The following is a 6,000-nucleotide window of genomic DNA, read 5'->3' as shown; positions in this document are numbered from 1 at the left end:
TCATTTGACAAAATGTGTATATAAGATTTTAAAAAAATTAACTGTAAGATATTTTTATTGCTTTAAGTAATAAATAGTCTGGAAATTCTGTATTCAAGGATCTGTGTCAGATGTTCCTGCCCATGGTTGTGATCAGTGAAGGCAGCCAAAGCCTTCTGTAAAGAGAGAGGAATTTGGTGTAAGATTGTTTTGATTTTGGAACTTGCTTCATTTCTTCGTTTGTGCAGTGCGGAAGTTTCTTTAGCTTCTGGGCAGAGCATGTACCTGTTTGTTCATTTTCAATGGATCTGTTCTGTAAATAAGGAGGGAGATCAGAATTTTAGTCTGTAAAGTAGTGCTCAAGCATGAGAAAATGGAATTCAAATTGCAAGCAGCCTTCCACTCACTATTTCAGAACTTCTAAGTTCCTTAGGCGTTTCGAGACAATGCAATAGATTTATATAAGCAATTTGGTAAATAGCTTCAGTCATCTTGAGCAGAGGTTTAAGTACTCTTTCTTTACTTAACATTATAATGAAATAGGAGATGAATCAGGTCAAGGTGACCCACTCTCTGTACCAGAGCAGGTTTATCATGCTGTCTTGGAACATGGCTAGAAATAATATTATGTGACTTGCTAAGAAAATATGATACAGAACACCTTTGGAAATGAAATCTAACCTTCAAACTGGAACAGTATGTCTAGAGTGCTTTGTGATCTCAGACATGTAAAAAATCCTTAGATTTCCAATTAAAATTTCAATATTGGAGATTTCAGCTCAAAATCCCTACTCTTTATACACACTACTGTTGCCCTCTAAAGAGTGATTTATAACAAAAATAGGTAGAAATAGAAGTGTTTTCTCCTTTTAAATGATCTGGTTTGTGCTTAGGAGAAGCACACTACACAGACAGTTTAAAGTTGTTGACCAAAGCTTTGTGGTTGGGGTAACATAAGATTGAGATCAGTTTTTCTAGTGGTTATATATGTGACATGTATGGTTTGTTTTTCATCCCATAGCTGGACGGCTGAGGTGATCTTCAGTACACTTGTAATACTTTTAGTATATATTTGACATATTTAGCTAATAATAAAGATGAAAGATTTGATAAAGTAAAACATCGGTCTTGATCCAGTGTTCAGTAATGTTTGTAGATGTAATTAACATTATTGTCAGTATGCAATACCCAGGTGTTGCTTCTGTAGCTGCTTTTACTGGGACTGAAATTGGTTTGATATCTGTAAAAATGGTTGGAGATGCTCTCTTTCTTTTCAGCTGAAAGAAACATAAAAACGATGCCTTAAACAAGTAGTGAGAAAGGAAATGGCAATGCAGGAACAAGACTTGTGATAAGAGAACGTACCCCAAACTCAATCCATTTAGTGTTAGTTGTGGTCTTCAGCTTGCCTACTTATTGCTCAGAAAGTGATGCTTAACTAGAATCACTGTAAAAACTGTTTTCCTGCTCAGTGCTAAATAAAACTAAACAAATCTCCAGTCTTAAAAACTTGGACATATTTAGCATTACTTATAGCATAAAATATTTGCAGGATAATGTAAAAAAGCTCAAAGTCCAATTTTAAATTGCAATGTGGTTTTTTTTCCTAGAAAAACTAATATTTTAACTGACACAATCAATATTATTAAAACCCCAAACAAACAAACTGAAAACAACACATCCCCCATTCCTGCACCCCAAACAATAACCGCAGCAGTAAGTATATATATACACATATATATAGTTATGTTAAGAATAATGATATACATCATCATGACTTATTTGCCTAGTACTTACTAGACAATTACCAATTGCTAAGCTATTTGCTTTCATACTGTGAGCTAGCCTAACATATCACTTTAAATGTGTTCTTATTTGAGATACATACACATAAGTTTTCTGTTAAGCAGAACTTACCCTGTAGTACCTAAAGCTGATAGTCATATCAGATTAGGTTAACCTTTATCTCCCATATGTCCAGATTTGACTCCAGATATTTTTTTCTGTGCAGAAGATATATCTGAATAGCATTTGAAGATTATGTACTCACGTCTGAGAATGCTGTATACATGTATTGTACCAATTGGTCCTGCAGTACATTAGTTGTGAGTCTGAGATGGCTTGGTCAGCTGTGTGTTTGGCCAGTAAATCAATGCTCAGCTGCATTGATTTCACTGTGTATTTGTGTCGGTTCAGTAGGCTCAGTGCTTCAAAGTCCTAGGACAAAACAAGCTACAGTTCTACTAAAACTACCAAATGTTTTGGTTATAAACTATCAAGACCACAATCTTTCAAACTGTGCCTCCTGTAACAGAGCTGTAAATGATGCATCACTACAAAGATTACAGTGACAGCAACAGTGTTGTGACAATTTTGGGAGCTACCAAAGGTTATTCTGCTCCTTTGTCTCCTCATTTTGTGGGCTATCTGTAACTTCACTATTAGTTCAGAACACTGGAATATAGGACCGAAGTAGGGAGAGTGGGAATAAGCACTGATGGACTTGCAGTAAGGAGGAGAAATAGAGGGCAGGCAGTTGATGAGCCAGTTGGAGCACATGGTAGAAATCTAGGAGAATTAAAATTTGGGAGGCTGTAATGGGTTTGTAAGAGATGTATTGCTGTCGTTGAGTTTGAAGAGGTAAGATTTCCCTGGTGGATGGGAAGAGCAGATGGACTTTTTTTGTTTTGTTTGTTTTGGGTTTTTTTGTTTATTTGGTTGGTTGGTTGGTTGGTTTTAGTTTTGGTTTTTGAGGACTTTTGTCTGGCAAACTGAAGGATGTCCCCAGGAAAATCATTCTGCCATCATTTCCTCTGGTATTAATACCACCAGAAGAGTCAGGCCTGATCAAATTATATTTGGGAATCTGAATTCTGTATTTTGAATTCAGTTCTCTTTCTTGTTGTGTGTAACTAGTAGAAAATATTTTCTTTGTGTGGTGGTTAGTATATTTGTAAATAAACTTTTGTTTATTTATTTAAACATCTTAAAAATAACAGTAGTTTTCAACCAGTATTGTAAAGAATTTTCTTTAATTCCGTAATGTCTAATATTGTTGTCACTTTCATATGCAAAATATCCGGTTTTTTGCATCACTTGAATTCGATCTGTCATCATCTGGATAACTTATGAATTATTAAGACCTAACTTGCTCTGGTTTCCAGTATAAATGAAAACACTATGTTGTTGTTGGATAGCATGAATTTCTTCTGGAGGCTTTTCAATATGTCTCATATGTTATGACCAACAGGACAGTTTTCTTATAATCTCTGAAATAAGATCATCTTGGCTCTCCTATATCTGTTCTGTGGGACTTGTTAGTTTGTTTGGAGTTTTTTCAACTCTAGTAATCCACTTAGATGGATTTCAGCAACAGACTCGCTGAAAAGCAGTGTTCCAAAATACTTTAGGACTCAAATTATCCATTTCCTAGGATAAGAGATGTAGCATTTTTAAAGACTGTTTCTGCTGGTTTTCATTGATATGGTCAAGGGCATACTGCTTATACTTTTGCAAACAATCTGATGAACACTGCTTTAATGAAACCAAAATACATGCAATTTAAGCATTTACTTCCTCATGTTAGCTTACACTGGGGTTAGTCATACAGAAACCTATTGAAAAAAGAAATAGCCATTTCTCCAAGGAAGTTAACATTGGTTCTTAGGGAAATATATCTTTTCCTGTGACCCATGCTGACAATTTCTGAAAGTCAAGTAAAATGGAAGACTGAAGTGTTTTGCTTTGTTTGTTCAGCAGTGTAAGAAGACCTCATGGTACAAAGCATTGCTGTGACACTGGCAGAATAGCAGAGCCTGCCGTAAGTCTTTTGTCTGAGAGTGGTAATAAGTTTGGAGTGGTGCCAACATCACTTTATTGGCCCAGTCAAGTCATATAGGACAGATTAAAAACTCCTTAGTGCAGAGATAGTCTTACTTTTTTTACAGAACCCCACTCTGACTTTGGCCTTCTGGTAATGTCAGAAGGTAACAATGATCGTGGCAAAATAAATGTGTTGGAGATTGAGTATTTTGTTTCTGTATGCAGAGAATTAGGCCTAGTTTAAAAATAACAATATTCCACTAAAACTTTGCTTAGTGCTTAATACAAAAACTTAAACTTACAGACTCCCTTATGCCTTGGAGACAGCTAATTTTCTTTGTTTTCCGCACTTGTGAACAAAGTTGCAGAAGATCAACACATACGTTGTTGTGGGAATTGGTGTAAGGATTAAGATAAAGATTAAATTTTCAGGGCTATCCCAAGTCTCATAAAGCTGCATGTGCATTTGCAAGTAAAGATTGATCTTTTTTCTAAACTCTATTTCTCCAAAACCTCTGAGGTGTAAATTTAAGCAAGGAAGAGCTTAAATTTCCTTCTGTGAAGAGGGAGAATGTTTAGATAACCCATCCTTTTGCAAGAGGAACAGCAGTGCATTTTGTCGTGATGGTTTTGGATGTCCAGTTGTTGAGTTTAAGGAAAAAAAAAATGGAGGAATAAAGTCAGGAGAGAATCAAATCCCCACTGAAAAAAAGTCAGCCAAATTTAATTAGATTACTGTAGTCTTTCAATACATCTCTGTTCCTCATCCTATTACATGCTGTAAATAATCTGTGATGCTCAAAGGGTTTGAGACTTTCTAAAGCTGCCATAAAATGGCTCTTTCGCTGCATCTTCAGTGTTTTTTGATCAATGGGTGTCATCAACTGAACACTGGAAAAATCCATCAAAAGTATAACCATGATTTACTGTAAAGTTAACTAGGTAACTAGTTAGCTGCCTAGCTAACTAAACCTAACAAAGGGTTGTGAGTAAAATCTTTTGTGAGTAAAATTTTAGGTATGTGTAAGTTCGGTGTGGCTATGGCATGTGTTGTTCCATGACTTCTGGTAGGGTTATAGATGATGCCAGTGTTACATGGCATTATTAAAATGTGTATGTGCAGGTTTATTAAATAATTCAAATCTAAGAGAAGTCTGGAGTCATGGTTATCTTGTTTATGGAAGGCTAAGAGCTTACTGGCTGTTTTAAAAGTTAATTACTATGTGTATCGTTTGTATTTGTTTAAAAAGAAAATGTTCCATGACTTGTATTTGGTTTTGTGGGAAGATAAGTCCTGACCCAGGGAGATGCTGAAAGCTAGAATGCTTGTGTAGACCTGTAGCCCAAACTGGTATTTTTCAAGTTGGTTATCACCACTTAAAACACAAAGATTTTCCATAAATTCTATATTTGACTATTCTTAATCCATATCATGTAGGTAAGATCCAGATATGTCTCAAAAGGCAATCGATGGTAGAGAAATTAGTGATGTGGCTCTCATCACATCTTTGATTTGCTAATATCTTACCAGCCATTTAGGGGTGAGTGCATGGAGGACAGCCTCTACAGTGAGTGTACTAACTGGGACTAAACTTGTGTATTTGAAACTATGTCAGGACACAGGGACTGTTCTGCCAGCAGATGTTCACATCTCTTTGTTGTTTTTTTTCTAAATTACTGTAACTTTCATGTCACTTCTGTGTTTAGCTGTACTGTATATGTATGTATTGAAACAATCTATTCTGGATCCCCCCAGAGTGGCTCCTTATGCAAAGTAGTGCGTTTTTGTTTGATGGAAGAAATCATTTTTGGAAAGCAGACTAGAACTGCCTAAAGTTGGACAGAAATTGAGCTTTTTCTGAAACAATGGAAAATTCTGACTGGAACAGGGCATTTTAAGCAGCTCTATTTCTAATTAGGAACTTAAAATGTTGAAGTAAATAAAAAATGTAGAGTAAAATACCTCAAAATTACATAAAATTTCCCATTCTTGTTGGCTATTCATTAATGCTAGAGGTTCTATGAAACTACTCCTCTCAAGGAAATTTTTTATTTTATAATAATATTTAAATATAGGTAAAGATGCATGTTTTCAAATGAGAGAATAAGCGTTATTTTCTGTAATTTTCTAACTTTTTCAAATTTCTTCTAATTAGTTTGTGTGGTTTTTTTAATTTGGTACTTTTTTTTTTAATTTTT

The 6,000-nt window shown here is 35.1% G+C and overlaps 1 protein-coding gene across 29 annotated transcripts in view; it reads left to right on the top strand.

The window, feature by feature from the left end:
* The window catches only part of NRXN1 (neurexin 1), a 703,850-nt gene that overhangs the window by 240,151 nt on the left and 457,699 nt on the right, over nt 1-6,000 (top strand). The window lies entirely within an intron of this gene.

Source organism: Myiozetetes cayanensis, unplaced genomic scaffold (assembly GCF_022539395.1).
Source record: "Myiozetetes cayanensis isolate MyiCay16 unplaced genomic scaffold, myiCay2020 scf2-11, whole genome shotgun sequence".
NCBI lineage: Eukaryota > Metazoa > Chordata > Aves > Passeriformes > Tyrannidae > Myiozetetes > Myiozetetes cayanensis.
This window is presented reverse-complemented; position numbering and strand designations above follow the sequence as displayed.